The sequence below is a fragment of the Schistocerca nitens genome, chromosome 2 (assembly GCF_023898315.1).
Source record: "Schistocerca nitens isolate TAMUIC-IGC-003100 chromosome 2, iqSchNite1.1, whole genome shotgun sequence".
NCBI classification, from domain to species: Eukaryota; Metazoa; Arthropoda; class Insecta; order Orthoptera; family Acrididae; genus Schistocerca; species Schistocerca nitens.
The window spans coordinates 1093658278-1093675145 of record NC_064615.1 but is presented as its reverse complement, the minus strand read 5'-3'; the positions used below and the strand labels follow the sequence as shown (position 1 = coordinate 1093675145).

Genomic DNA, 16868 nt, shown 5'->3' with positions numbered 1-16868 from the left:
AGAGGTCTGAAGTCTACAGTTTGGGATATGGGACATATTTCTATGAAAAGGTCTTTGGGTGATATTTTCTGTACAAAAACATTAAACGAAGAACAGACCTAATTATTGTGAAAGAAATAAAACGTATAAGTATTGAAATCTCGAACATTAACAAGGAGACTCTGTGGCCTTTGCTGGTGGCTACAAACACGTTGGTCCTGATTTCGAATCTCAGAGGACGCTTTAACTTTGTTCAACTCTATCTAATCTTCTATTTTTTAATAGCCGAAGCGTCATTTCATCAACAAACTACTACACTTAATTTACATTACCAATGTGGCGTGAAAGTGAATAACTGACGCAAACTCGTTTTTTTTTCTTTATTTCCATTCGATGATCGCAAGCCATGACTATGACAGAAGCTCAAGAATATTTGAATTTAGTAGTTCATAAAAGACTGTAAACACTTCCCTCATATTTTTGGGCACAAAGAAATCGTCTGAAAGGCGCTGACAAAAATTACCAAACACCAACGAAGGAGTAAGTTATTGAAGAAAAATTTCTTTTGTGTGTTCCTATCACTCAATCAAACAGGCTTTGAGAATAATGATACCAAGAATATATATACCCAAAAACGGAAGCTCATTAATTCTCGGCAACCTTTTCACAATGTTCGTCATCTTGTAATTAATGGTCAGCGTTCATTGAGAACGGTTTAAGAAAACAGATTTAATGCAAAAGTTTTTCATCCTCTACTTCCGGCGCCCCGCTGTATCAATAGCCTCGACGAACAAACATACGGGGTAAATGAAGGAAACATACATGATAAATGAAGAAATTAATTGCGTAGTGACCTTTGCTGTGAGATTACCGACGAAACGTGAATAAAGGTACGCTTACAGCAGTACAAATGCATTTTCATGAGTTTAGTTTTACCTGTACTGTGGGAATCCTGATACGAAGACAGAAGCAAGGTTGCTTAACCATTACTTTCATACTTACAAGCTATCGGAACACGTATTTGAGAAACAAACTCCAGCTTTATCTCAAATTTTTTGTAATACATGTATGATTTTACTTTGCTTAATAACGAGTTTCTCTGAACTCATTCCGTTGTAATCTCACTTCACCTTCAGAAACTGCAGTTGTGTTTCGTTTATTTTCTGAGCTGTATAATAATTTATAAATCCCTACTAGGGTGAACGAAACTGGATTCATGACAATAGTACACATCTACGAAACAGTGGGAACTTTTAATAAACGCGTATAAATCTTGGTAAGTACAACTCTTCTATCAGTTTTGTTCAGACTATCAAACAAATGAAATGTTCAACTGATCATTTTGTACCAATACCTTGAGCACGTCAGTTCAGCATCTACATCTATATCTACATCTACGCTCTGCAAAACACCATCAAATGCATGGCAGAGGGTGCGTCCAATGCTACCAGTTAAGAGAGTTCCCTCCAGTTCCATTCAAGCACGGAGCCCTGGAAGAATGATTGTTCGAATGTCTCTGTGCATGCTGTAATTATTCTAATACTGACCTCATATATGAGCGATACGTTGGAGATTGTAGTATATTCCTAGTCATTATTTAACGCCACTTCCTGAAACCTTGTTAGTAGACTTTCTCGGGATAGTTTACGTTTATCTTCAAGAGTCTGCCATTTCAGTTTCTTCAGCATGTGTGAGGCACTCTCACACAGGTCATACAAACCTGTGACCATTCGTGTTTATCTCTGTATAAGATTAAGATCCCCTGTTTCTCTTATCTGGTATATACCTGTGAACATTCGTGTTGTCCTCCTCTGTATACGTTCAATATCCGCTGTTAGTTCATTCTGGTACGGCTACCACGCACTTGATCAGTATTTTAGAAAGGGTCGCACGATTGATTTGTAATAAATATCCTTTGTAGATTGACTACACCTCCCCAGTATTCTGCCAATAAACCAAAGTCTACCACCTGCTTTACCCACAACTGAGCCTATATGAACATTTCATTTCATATCCCTACAAAGTGCTACACCGAAATATTTATATGAGTTGACCAATTCCAACTGTGACTCATTGATATTATAATCATAGGATACCGCATTTTCCCGTTCTGTGAGTTGTACTATTTTATATTTATGAACATTTAAGGCAAGCTACCAATCTTTTTCCCAATACACTTCCCTGGGGCACATCCGAAGTTACTTCTACATCTAAAGAATTTCACTTGATATCTCATATGACCGTACGGTTGACAATAAGTCAAAGTCTTTTCGGAAATCAAGAAATACTGCATCCACCTGACTGTCTTGATCCAATGCTTTCAGTACGTCATGTGAGAAAAGTGTAATTTGGGTTTCACGTGATCGATGTTTTCGGAATCCATGCTCCGTGGCATGGGGTAGGTCATTCTGTTCTAGGTACCTCATTATGTCTGAGTCCAGAATATGTTCTAAGATTCTGGTATAAATCGATGTCAAGGATATTAGACGGTGGTTTTGTGGGTCACTTCTACTGCCCTTCTTGTAGACTGGTGTGACCTGTGCTTTCTTCGTACAACACTTCGGATAAGTATTTGGGGATAATACTAACAAGGGAACCTCCCCATCGCACCCCCCTCAGATTTAGTTATAAGTTGGCACAGTGGATAGGCCTTGAAAAACTGAACACAGATCAATCGAGAAAACAGGAAGAAGTTTTGTCGAACTGTGAAAAAAATAAGCAAAATATACAAACTGAATAGTCGATGTGTAACATAAGTCACATCAAGGACCACATTATATGACGAGAGCCGTGGTCTCGTGGTTAGCGTAAGCGACTGCGGTACGAGATAACCTCGGTTCAAGTTTTCCCTACAGTAAGAATTTTAACTTTTTTATTTTCTAGCAATTGACGTGTGTCAATTATCAAAGTTCAGGCACTCACACAATCAACTTCGCTCTCGAAAATTCCAGGACATGTTCAGATTTGCTTGGACATATGCAGGATTTGACGGTCTACACGGAAAAAATTGGAAAACGTTAAAAACATATGTTTTGACAGAGCACAGGGAAAACTGTGTAACTGTGAAACTGTTGCATTCATTTGTTGCAGTTTATGTGACAAACTCTTATGTTTTCATCACTTTTTTGGGAGTTATTATCACATCCACAAGGAAACCTAAATCGGGCAAGGTAGAAGAATCTTCTTACCCATTCGCCAAGTGTACAAGTTAGGTGGGTCGACAACATATTCCTGTCATGTGACGCACATGCCGTCACCAGTGTCGTATAGAATATATCAGACGTGTTTTCCTGTGGAGGAATCGGTTGACCTATGACCTTGCGATCAAATGTTTTCGGTTCCCATTGGAGAGGAACGTACTTTCGTCTACTAATCGCACGGTTTTGCGGTGCGGTCGCACAACACAGACACTAAACTTATTACAGTAAACAGAGACGTCAATGAACGAACTGACAGATCATAACTTTGCGAAAATAAATAAAGTAAAATTTTCACCTGATGGAATACTTGAACCAAGGACCTCTCGTTCCGCAGTTGTTCACGCTAACCACAGGATCACGGCGCTCCTGAGTTTAAGCTATCGTTGATGTTGAATATATTGCATATGGACTACTCAGTTTGTATATTTTGCTTATTTTTTTCATTGTTCCACACAACTTCTTCCTGTTTTCTCGATTTATCTGTGTTCAGTTTTTCAAGGCCTGTCCACTCTGCCAACTTATAACTAAATCTGAGGGGGGTGCGATGGGGAGGTTCCCTTGTAAGAAGTGATGCAAAATTGGACAATCCGCACCAGGAAACCCGGTCAGAACACAGATTTGTTGAAAAGGCTCTGGGAAAACAACGTGCATGCGTCATCCAAATCGTTTACAACTCGCTAGAGCGATCAATTCTGACATATCGTTCAGTGTTTAATATTATTATCATGCAGCCATGACAACAGACATGGAACGAATTCAGAGACGCTCTGCAAGGATCGTATTAGATCGGTATAGCCCACCCGAAAGCATAGCACGACGCTCAGGAAACTTTCTTGGAAATTTCTGGAAAAAAATACGACGTAGTTCTTGCAAAACCCATCTGGATGAATTTAGAGAACTTGTATTCGAAGAAGACTGTGCCACCATTACGCTGGCATCAAAGTACACCCCGCGTAGGGACTGTCAGGAAAAGAGAGGTTAGGGCGCGTACCGAGGCATACGGACAGTCATTTTTCCATCGCTCAGTACGCGAATGGAACAGGAAAGAAAGTCGATGAGTTTGCCACGATCTGACCTCGGCCATGCACTGCTGTGCGGTTTGCGGAGCGCTGACAGATATGTTCAGCATTGCTACACAGATTAAAGATTTCACCAACAGATGTTGTATTGATAATGCTCCTTATTGACATCAAGTTCCTATCTAGTGGTCGTCTTATGATCGAAGGCGATACTACATACCCGAAAGACGAACATCACCAAACTTGGTTGATTACTATACACTGAGGTGAGAAAAGGCATGGGTTGCCTCCTAATCGTGTCGGCCATACTTTTACATGGAAATTCGATGTTGCGTGCTCTCAAACAGACGTTGGTACTCCATTACAGAAATAATAATAAGCAACGCTGTTTGTATAGCCGTCCACACTGCGAAAGTGTTGGCGGTGCAGGATTTTGTGCACTATCTGACCTCTCGATGACGTACCATAAATGTTCGATGGGATTCATGTCAGGCGATCTCGGTTGCCAAATCATTCGCTCGAATTGTCCAGAACGTTCTTCAAACCATTCGCCAACAATTGTGGCCCGGTGACAAGACACATTGTCATCCATAAAAATTTCATCGCTGTTTGGGAGCCGGCCGAAGTGGTCGAGCGGTTCTAGGCGCTACAGTCTGGAACCGCGCGACCGCTACGGTCGCAGGTTCGAATCCTGCCTCGGGCATGGATGTGTGTGATGTCCTTAGGTTAGTTAGGTTTAAGTAGTTCTAAGTTCTAGGGGACTGATGCCCTCAGATGTTGTCCCATAGTACTCAGAGCCATTTTTGAGCCGAACCTGACCATTTTCAGTCAACGATCGGTTCAGTTGGCCCTGAGGACCCAGTCTATTCCATGTAAACACGGTCCACACACTTATGGAGTCATTACAAGCTTGGGCATTGCCTTGTTAATAACTTGGGTCCATGGCTTCATGGGGTCTGCGCCACACTCAAACCCTACCAAGTAGAATCGGAACTCACCCGACAAGGGTACGGTTTTCCAGTCGTCTAGGGTCCAACCACTATGGTCACGAGCCCAGGAGTGGAGCTTCGGGCGATGACGTCTGCCAGCAAAGGCGCTCATGTCTGCTGCCACAACCCATTAACACCAAATCTTGCCGCACTGTCCTAACGGACACGTTCTTCTTACGTTCCACATTGATTTCTGTGGTCATTTCAAGCAGTGTTACTTGTTTGTCAGTACTGACTACTCTATGCAAACATCATTGCTCTCGGTCGTTAACTGAAGGCCGTCGGCCACTGTGCTGTCCGTGGTTAGACGTAATGCCTGAAATTCTGTATTGTAGACACACTCTTCACACTGTGGGTCTCGGAATATTGAATTCCGTAATAGTTTCCGAAATCGAGTGTCCCATGCATCTAGTTGGAACTACCAATTCGAGTTCAAAGAGTTAATCCCCGTCGTGCGGGCCATAATCACGTCGGAAATCTTTTCACATGAATCACCTGAATACAAATGACAGCTCCGCCAATGCACTGCCCTTTTATAGCGTGTGTATGTGATACTACCGCCATCTGTATATCTGCATATCGCTGAGCCATGACTTTTGTCGCCTCAGTGTAGGTACAGACGAAAGGGACGAGTGGAGGACAATTACACAAGCAAATATCACTAATAAACAGAAACCAGTGGTTTCCCTGATACCACGTTTTACGACTGAGTACATGAAGAAGTTATAACAGAGAGCGGTAGGACGCAAACTGCATGTATACACTTGAGGACGAACATATTACAACAACTCTTCCTCGTGGCCAGCGTTTATGTGAAGGCAGACGTTTTCCCACTGATGTCCGTACACGTTCAAAAATGCCAGTCATATTGCGAATGCATCGAAATCCACCTAGAATGCGTTTCCGAGCTTGATCAACACTCTCATCAGGGCTGAAATACACCAGAACTCTGAAATACCTCCACACACAAAAATCTAGTGGGTGTGTCACCATTTGACTATGGGTATACACGACATTGCATTTGTTCCGTATACTACCAGAATTTGACGGTCAGTCTCTGATAAACTTCCTGGCAGATTAAAACTGTGTGCCGGACCAAGACTCGAACTCGGGACCTTTGCCTTTCGTGGGCAAGTGCTCTACCAACTGAGTTACCCAAGCATGACTCACTCCCCGTCCTCACAGCTTTAATTCTGCCTGTACCTCGTCTCCTACCTTCCAAACTTCATTCTAGTCTCTGAGAAATTTAAACATTGTAGTTAAGTACCACACCACGTATCTCAACTTTGGCGTACGTTTCCTGCTGCCGCGCCATTTCAGTCCCACACTGTGATGCACTTGATGCTAATTCTAGTGTAGCACAAATGTGTCTGAGAAAAAACCACATGCGCGCTCTTCTAACAATGCGCTGTTCTTGTTGGCAAATATCTTAGACGTGGTACTATATATGTAACTTATTGTTTGTAGTCAGTACGTATAACGTAATGACCCTAACCGAACCGAAACCTCAAAGATCACATTGTGGTGAAATGTCGCATCTTATATCTTATTGCCACTAGATCTTAAGCTGAGTATCTGGGTACCATTTGGCGATGGAACAAATTTTCAACGAAAGAGGGAGGCGATGTGCTACTGAACAATTCCTGATCACTACACTTTGCGCAAATTAACAGGATTACATCTACATCAACACCTACACTCCAGGAAATTGAAATAAGAACACCGCGAATTCATTGTCCCAGGAAGGGGAAACTTTATTGACACATTCCTGGGGTCAGATACATCACACGATCACACTGACAGAACCACAGGCACATAGACACAGGCAACAGAGCATGCACAATGTCGGCACTAGTACAGTGTATATCCACCTTTCGCAGCAATGCAGGCTGCTATTCTCCCATGGAGACGATCGTAGAGATGCTGGATGTAGTCCTGTGGAACGGCTTGCCATGCCATTTCCACCTGGCGCATCAGTTGGACCAGCGTTCGTGCTGGACGTGCAGACCGCGTGAGACGACGCTTCATCCAGTCCCAAACATGCTCAATGGGGGACAGATCCGGAGATCTTGCTGGCCAGGGTAGTTGACTTACACCTTCTAGAGCACGTTGGGTGGCACGGGATACATGCGGACGTGCATTGTCCTGTTGGAACAGCAAGTTCCCTTGCCGGTCTAGGAATGGTAGAACGATGGGTTCTATGACGGTTTGGATGTACCGTGCACTATTCAGTGTCCCCTCGACGATCACCAGTGGTGTACGGCCAGTGTAGGAGATCGCTCCCCACACCATGATGCCGGGTGTTGGCACTGTGTGCCTCGGTCGTATGCAGTCCTGATTGTGGCGCTCACCTGCACGGCGCCAAACACGCATACGACCATCATTGGCACCAAGGCAGAAGCGACTCTCATCGCTGAAGACTACACGTCTCCATTCGTCCCTCCATTCACGCCTGTCGCGACACCACTGGAGGCGGGCTGCACGATGTTGGGGCGTGAGCGGAAGACGGCCTAACGGTGTGCGGGACCGTAGCTCAGCTTCATGGAGACGGTTGCGAATGGTCCTCGCCGATACCCCAGGAGCAACAGTGTCCCTAATTTGCTGGGAAGTGGCGGTGCGGTCCCCTACGGCACTGCGTAGGATCCTACGGTCTTGGCGTGCATCCGTGCGTCGCTGCGGTCCGGTCCCAGATCGACGGGCACGTGCACCTTCCGCCGACCACTGGCGACAACATCGATGTACTGTAGAGACCTCACGCCCCACGTGTTGAGCAATTCGGCGGTACGTCCACCCGGCCTCCCGCATGCCCACTATACGCCCTCGCTCAAAGTCCGTCAACTGCACATACGGTTCACGTCCACGCTGTCGCGGCATGCTACCAGTGTTAAAGACTGCGATGGAGCTCCGTATGCCACGTCAAACTGGCTGACACTGACGGCGGCGGTGCACAAATGCTGCGCAGCTAGCGCCATTCGACGGCCAACACCGCGGTTCCTGGTGTTTCCGCTGTGCCGTGCGTGTGATCATTGCTTGTACAGCCCTCTCGCAGTGTCCGGAGCAAGTATGGTGGGTCTGACACACCGGTGTCAATGTGTTCTTTTTTCCATTTCCAGGAGTGTATAATCCGCAAGTCACCTTACGGTGTGGAGGCGGAGGGTACCACTATCTGATCCTCCCTTCCCTCATCCGTTCTCGAACAGCGCCTACGAAAAACGATTGTCTGTAAATGACACAAGAGTGCCATCATTATCACTTCTCAATACAACTGTCCGATTTGCTCTCTATCTATACACTGTTGTGAAAACCTTAACTACGAAAGAAATTTTCGCAGTGATGGGTAACTGCCAAGTAACACAGCTCGGATGGTAACTGGTTGAAACGCGCAATTGGACGAACAGAAGTGACACTTTTATTCGCTGAAACCACCTCGATTCGTGGGGGTCCTTCGAAGCCGTAAAAACCGGTACATAGTCCTAATAATGTGTGTGATCACTATTGCACGGATTTTAAGTACCTAAAAAACAGTGAAATATGCAAGCATTTATGACCTAAAACTTACATAAATATGACCTTAAAAAATAAAATATGACTTAATAGAAGTTTATTTAAAGCATTCTTTTTTGTTTATTTAATTTCTATGCACCATAAAGTAATACAAAATTCACTTCCCAAAATTTTGTAATTATAGTTCTATCTTTCTGTAGAGTTTGTGGCTAATTTGCCCCTATTTTTTGAATGTCTGAATGTTTTATTTTCTAAACACAAAGTACAGTGAAAAGATCATCTATCGAAACAGTAAAACAATGTTTTTCTTTCCACATAGTATTTAAAGCGTTTCACATTATTTAATACCGTATGTCAATCTTCAGTATCTGCAAAGTTGCACTGGATCACAAGGTGCATCTTCAGGTGTTCCATTCTTAAAGATCTACAGTTGTCGCCGAGGATAGTTTTGTACCTGGAAAAGCTCCTCTCCACTTCACAAGACGTCACTGGAGCGTATTTGAAGGCAGCCAGGTCACTGGAGTTCACCTTTGTTTCAGTATCTTCAAATGTTGCGGCATTCCCTGAAAGACTGTCACTAATTTTGCACAGTGTAGAATATCCACGATTCCGTTGGAGAACACTTTGCAATTTGGTTTCCACTTTATCAGCCACATGACCACGAGCTCGGCGCAACTCACTCTGCACATTTTGCACAATACTCAGGGCCTCACATAGCTGAGTGCCAACAGCTTCCAGTCGTTTGATGGCTTTTGATATCACTGAAATATTGGCGTTGATGTATGTCAAGTTTCGAGACAATGTATTTGTAAAAAATTCTTTCACAATTTTGTAGCATTTGATTCATCGCTATCAAGCTCACAGAAGATTGTCTTTATTTGGGTGTAGTTGGTGCAGCATTAAGCCAAGGACCCCATCGTGTAAGAACAGGTTTAGGTGAGAGGGGCGTTGAAGGTGCTTGTTCCTTGAATTTCTGCACACATAGCGGAGCCTTCACATAGATTTTCTTGCCACAGGAAATTAATTTGTCCACGTCAGGGTAATTTGATCGCACCTCTTCGGCAACTCTGTGCAACGCATGTGCAAGGCAAGTGGCGTACACCATACTGGGGTAGAGAATCTGAAGTCCTTTGGCTGCTTTAGCCATATATGAAGCACCATCTGTTACAAGCAGCAAAACGTTGTCTCTTTTCACACCACCCGGCCACAGTAGCTTCAGAGAGTTGTCAAACAAAATAGCAATGTCGAATTGTTTCACATGGTAGTAGGAACATATCTCCATGACCATCAACTTTTAGAACACCAACAACAACATTTGCAATATATCGTCCACTAATATCCGTAGTTTGATCTATCGACAGCCAAAACTTTTGTTCAGCAATAGTAATTCGTATTTTGTTGAGCACATCATTGTAGCATACGAATAAATAGTTCTTTCTCCGTGTAGATTCATCTGGAACTGGATGTGTTGTGTACTTCTCCAAGAACCGTCTGAAGCGTGGATTCTTCAGCTTTTCCAGTGGGATGTTGCAGGACACCATCATCTCACACAAATCCTTGCAGAATGATTCCACGATTGACGATTGACCTGTCCGTTCAAATACCGGCGTTTACCTGCTGTTATTTTCAGCACTTTGTTTCACACAGCTGCTGTGTTTAGCGGTATTGCAGTGTTCTTGCACATTAAAGCGCTTTTCTGCACTAACTTTAACTTCAAAACTTTAACTACAAAATAATATTTTCCCACCAGTACTAAAGAACTTCTCTCCAAATTCAAGAACATATCCTCGCAACTTCACGCTGTCGGAGCACTTTGCTTTAGGCATGTTGAACAAGGCAAAGGCTGTATTCAAACTGGTTACTGGGACCACCTGTGCGAATGCGATGATTATTACGGCAGAAGCCGCCTTTGTTGGCTCTGAGAGCGTATGGTCGACTCTGCGCAACAATGTTTTATGTCGGAGAAACGACTGTTGTGGTACACCGATTTTCTGCTACAGTCCTTAGAAATAAAGCTGTGTACTAATTTATCTGTTTATCTTTCGTAATAGTGCGTTAAATATTGTGTCGTGAACAACATATTCATTTTCTTATTCCTGTGTCCCGTAAGATACGAGAAAAACGGTATATGCATTTTTGGAAAAAGTTGACGGAAATATGACCTATTATATTAAAAGTTAGCCGCAATATGACCTATTACTAAAATTTGTTGAAATATGACTTTATATCCACAATAAAAATACATTTTTCGACACTAAAATGCCTAGATTTGTGTATAAATTGTTCTAAAATTCACCCTATAGTTCAGAAAAAAATATGACTTGTCGTTAAAATCCGGGCCCTAGTGATTACCACAGACGGCAATACATGCTCTGCAGAGTCCTCCCATTCTCACCACAAGGCCGATAAGGAGTTCTGGTGGTGGGGCTTTCCATTTCTCCCACAGCGCGGTTGACAACTCCTGGATGCTCAGGGGTGTGTGTGGAACTGGTCGGCAACATCTCCCCAATGCATCCCATACGGGCTCGGTGGGATTTAAGTCGGGGGAACGGGAAATTCCGTCCATTCGCAGACTATCCTCTCGTTCCAAGAGCTTCTCCACCTGCACTGTTCAATGTGGTCACTCATTACCATCTATAAAAATGAAGCGAGGGCCAAATGCACCGCTAGAAAGACACACGTGCAGAGGGAGTGCAGTGAGACAGTAACGTTGACACCGTGATAAAAAAAATTCGACGTCACTACACTTAACAACATTGTGCCTTCCTAGATAATAACACCTGAACAATCGAAACGATCGTGTTCGACAATGCTGGAAGTGGAGGCTGACACAGAATAACGGGTACGTTCGAAATGAGTAGTGGCAGCCACGGGCAGGTGGCAGCACTGTGCGTTCCTGACAGTAAGCGAGTGGAGTCCGCCATTTCAGTAATCATGGCTAAGTGGAACGGACAACAGCGTGTGTTAGCCATAGAAATGTTTTATAAAAACGCTGATAGTTTGGTAGCGGCGCAGTTGAAGTTTAGACACTTTTATTATTTAGGACGTCATGATGCCGCTCCGTCGAGACATTCGACAAAATGTTGGATTAATAACTTTGAAGAGACTGGATCTGCCCTCAACAAGAAACCAACAGGACGACCAAAAAGTGTGCGTTCTGTAGCGAACATTCATGTTGTACGCGAGCCTGTCTTACGGATCCCACGGCGTTCAATTCGTAAGCAAGCAGTAGTGGTTGGTATGTCCCGGGAAAGTGTTCGCAGAATTCTTTACCTTGATTTAAAATTTCATCCGTATAAACCACAGATGGTGCAACAATTGAAGGACAACGATTACCGGTTACGATTAAGATTCTGTCAGCAAATATAACAAAAATAAACAATGACGATGAATTTCTAAGCAACTTGTGGATGTCAGATGAGGCACATTTTAATCTCACAGGTTATGTGAATAAACAGAACTACCATTACCGGGCAAACACAGATCCTAATGACGTTCATGAGTGCCCATTACACGCTTGTAAAGTGACAATATGGTGTGGTGTTTCATCACATGGGATTATCCGACTGTATTTTTTTCGCAAATGAACGGGAAAACACAATAACTGTAAGTGCCGATCGTTACATTGAGATGTTGCGAAATTTCGTTACACCTCATTGAACAACATTCAAATGGTTCAAATGGCTCTGAGCACTATGGGACTTAACTTCTGAGGTCATCAGTCCCCTAGAACTTAGAACTACTTAAACCTAACTAACCTAAGGTCATCACACACATCCATCCCCGGGGCAGGATTCGAACATGCAACCGTAGCGGTCGCGCGGTTCCAGATTATAGCGCCTAGAACCGCTCGGCCACCCTGGCCGGCGAACAACTTTCCAAAGATTCAAGAAGCCTGGTTTCAACAGGACGGAGCGACATCACACACTGCACGGCAATCAATGGCATGTGTGCGAGAATTGTTTGGCAACCGTGTGATTTCACGATTCGATAACATTCCCTGACTTCCTAGATCGCCAGATTTACCCGTTTGTGATTTTTTTCTCGTGGGGCTCAGGAGCAAAGTCTACACGACTCGACCAAGAACTCTGGATGAGTTAATACAAACAAATCTGGGTGCAATTCACAGTATCCCAGCTGAGATGTTGCAGCGGTCAATGAAGAATCTCAACAGCAGATTTCACGAATGTATTTGTACAGGAGGACGCCATCTAAAGAACGTATTTTTTTAAAAAAATGATAAATGCCATCAATGTTTCGTAAATGGACAAGTTGTAAGTTTTCAATTACTATGAATGCAATTTCTTTCCTCCATCACTTCTAGTTTTATTGGATTGTAGAAATGTTCCCGTTTTTCTGTGTCACCCTGTACCATCATATGGCGAGCGATCAGAACACGTAAAACATCCAGGAACACCGTCGAACATGATCGTTTTGGTGGTCCAAGTGTTAAGGCGTTGTGAAGTATAATTTTGCGTGGTCGTACTGACCTCCGGATCTTTGAACACGGTACACAAACCAGTCAATGTTACTGTGACACTGTACCCTTTCCCAATGTGCGTTATGCCAGGGGTGCATTCGGCTCTGACTGCATTTTTATGGAATCCACACCCAACAGCGCAGGTGGAGGACCTCTTGTCAGCTCTGTCAAGAGCGTGCGTCATAGTTAGTGGAATCGGACACACTGAATAAAAGCGTAGTCATCCGGAAAGACTGGTCCTCATACTGTACTGCACCCTAGGATCACATCGTTCCGACCATCCTTGTGATATAATTACAAAATCGATTATCGAAGGAAACTCGAGCGCAACACCTAACAACACACATTTCAAGTCTAACCAAAAATTATATCGAGAGAATTTCCTTTTTCTTATACATAACACCTATTTATGATACAAGCACAATACTGCTGATTCCACCGATATCACACAAACCTTCTGAAACTTTATTTGATGAGTCAAGTAGGAAATCCATGTTTCATATGTTGAAATCACTTTAATTCGTCATCTTGTATTTTGTTACCATGAGTTGAGGACCGATGACATCTAAAGACCATAATAGGATAATAGGCTTTATGGGGGACCAACTCATATGGTTAATTCTAAAACTGTATAAGGTATTAACAAATGATTCAAATGGCTCTAAGCACTATGGGACTTCACATCTGACAAGGGAACCTCCCCATCGCACCCCCCTCAGATTTAGTTATAAGTTGGCACAGTGGATAGATCTTGAAAAACTGAACACAGATCAATCGAGAAAACAGGAAGAAGTTGTGTGGAACTATGAAAAAAATAAGCAAAATATACAAACTGAGTAGTCCATGTGCAAGATAGGCCACTTCAAGGCTAATGTGAGCTAAGGAGCGCCGTGGTCCCGTGGTTAGAGTGAGCAGCTGCGGAACGAGAGGTCCTTGGTTTGAGTCTTCCCTCGAGTGAAAATTTTACTTCGTTAATTTTTGGAAAGTTATGATCTGTCCGTTCGTTCATTGACGTCTCTGTTCTCTGTAATAAGTTTAGTGTCAGTATTTTGCGACCGCACCACAAAACCGTGCGATTAGTGGACGAAAGGACGTGCCTCTCCAATGGTAACCGAATACATTTGATCGCAAGGTCATAGGTCAACCGATTCCTCCACAGGAAAACACGTCTGATGTATTCTATTCGACACTGGTGACGGCATGTGCGTCACATTACATGAATATGTTGTCGACCCACCTAACTTGTACACTTGGCGAATGGGTAAAAACATTCTTCTACCTTGCCCGATTTAGGTTTTCTTGTGGATGTGATAACCACTCCCAAAAAAAGTGATCGCATCGGACGGACAGATAATAATTGTCTGAAAATAAAAAATTAAACTTTTCACTTGAGAGAAGACTTGACCCAAGGCCCTCTCGTTCGGCAGCTGCTCACGCTAACCACGGGACCACGGCGCTCCTGAGCTCACATTAGCCTTGATGTTGCCTGTCCTGTGCATGGACTACTCAGTTTGTATATTTTGCTTTTTTTTCATAGTTCCACACAACTTCTTCCTGTTTTCTCGATTGATCTGTGTTTAGTTTTTCAAGGCCTGTCCACTGTGCCAACTTATAACTAAATCTGAGGGGGGTGCGATGGGGTTGTTCCCTTGTGAGGTCATCAGTCCCCTAGACTTAGAACTACTTAAACCTAACTAACCTAAGAAAATCACACACATCCATGCCCGAGGCAGGACTCGAAACTGCGACCGTATCAGCAGGGCGGTTCCAGACTGAAGCGCCTAGAGCTGCTCGGCCACAGCGGCCGGCTCAGTTATTAACAAAGCAAGCTGTTGTGTAATATTAAAATTCAATTAAACGAATATTTTGAAAAGTAATATTTATTTGTCATGCGCTAGAGGATACGAGATTGCGTCTTTCACACAGAACTGTAACCTGAATGTATCACATGAATTAATATTAAAAAATATATATCGTAATATTAATTCCTCCAAAACCTTAAAAATATTACAGACTCGCAAAAGTTAAAACCAGTTTCGGAATCAACAAGAAAGGTCCTTCAAAATGAGACTGTTTACACAACAATTAACAGTCATTTTAAATTTTGTAAAAATTTCAATTATTTTATTTTGATAATAATGCAAACAGGTTTGTGGAAATAATGGTGTAACCCGGTAAGGTTACTATCACGTTCATATACATTCAAACAAATGTAAATGCAACCGAAAGTCTTTTAATGCTCTCATGAGTTGAAATAGTGCCAACCTCCAGGTAGCATGACTCTGTTATTTAATACACGTTAACATTGTTTTCTGATATCATACGCCTTACACTGGAGGGGAGGAGAATGTCTTTATATACGTCTTAGACGGCCTTAAAGCGTCATTTGAGAGTAAGTCGATGTTGTGGTAGGTCACAAAGACCTGCAATACTTCTAACTTTCGTGAATGACAGTCAAATCTTGGTTGGCAACAGCCTTTTGTGAGTTGTTTACGAAATAAATACTGAGTCACGAAGACATGTTTTTATTTGTCATAATTTACGTAGCATGTAATTACAAAATTTGACAGCAGAAGTGAGCTTCGTACCCAGAGACCTGCAATCGACTTTAGCTGTCAAATTCAGTACACTGCACAGATTAAGTCGACAAGTTGGATTTGTGGTATGCTATATTGAACGGAAGCTTAGATTTTATTTTTATCGATCGCAAGTATAGGTAATACCAAATCCTGTCAGTATCTTCAGATCCTGCCGTTTGCGTCCTCAGTCCGCCACCTGCAAAGTTTATTTCCACAGAAAGCTGTTCCATTATTGCATGTCAGTCAGCCTTCACATTCCTTCGTAACCGGTGCTCACCTCTGACATTAACGGAACGCGGAGTTCTGCGGTTTCCAAGATAATTTCTTAATAGCGCGATTAGTCCACTAAAGTAACCTGTTAGTTCCCTTATATACAAAGTGAAAAGGGAAACACGTCAAACTTAGATCCCTTTTATCTGGCGAACAGTTCCAGGTATCGAAAGGAGTTTCTGGCAAATGATAATAGGCAGATGCAAGTGATACTGTTGTAAGTGTAAGAGTCTTAACCGAGATATCTAAGAGAGAATGTTTCTTTCACCGAAATATACAGCGTGTTAAAAAAAGTGTCGAACACTTTGACGAGGTGGTAGTACTCATCGAAGCAAGAAAAATAGGTCCAACAAACATGGGTCCGGAAACGCATACTTTCCGAGACAAACACGTGTTTATAGGAAGGGCACGGGAAACAGTCGTAGTTGCAATGGCGCTCCATCAAATGTGTTGGCAGGGTATTATGATGTCTTACTGACAGTTCTCTACCAACCATTAGGTGGTTTGCAGTCATTTGTATGGTTCGAGTCGTGTTGTACTCTACGTTAGCTTTCGTCGTGTTTGTGTGTCTTATTGTGAAGTACTGTCAACCCTGGGTACATATCATGGCATTTTACCTTCTTCCAGACATGTCGCATTATCTTGTTGAAAAATGCCACTGCCGTCGAGAAACATGATCGTTATGAACGGGCGTACATGGTATGCAAAAACTGTACGACGCTCCTTGGTCGTCATGATGCCTTGCACGAGCTCCACTGGACCCATGGATGGTCACGTGAAATTTCCCCAGGGCAAAATAGAGGCGCCGCCAGCTAGTTTCCGTTCCGCAGTCCGGGTGTGAAGGAGCT

General features: G+C 43.1%; 1 protein-coding gene across 1 annotated transcript in view; it reads right to left on the bottom strand.

Annotated features, from left to right (window-relative positions):
• Positions 1-16868, bottom strand: part of LOC126235565 (homeobox protein aristaless-like) — a 1033344-nt gene that overhangs the window by 843320 nt on the left and 173156 nt on the right. The window lies entirely within an intron of this gene.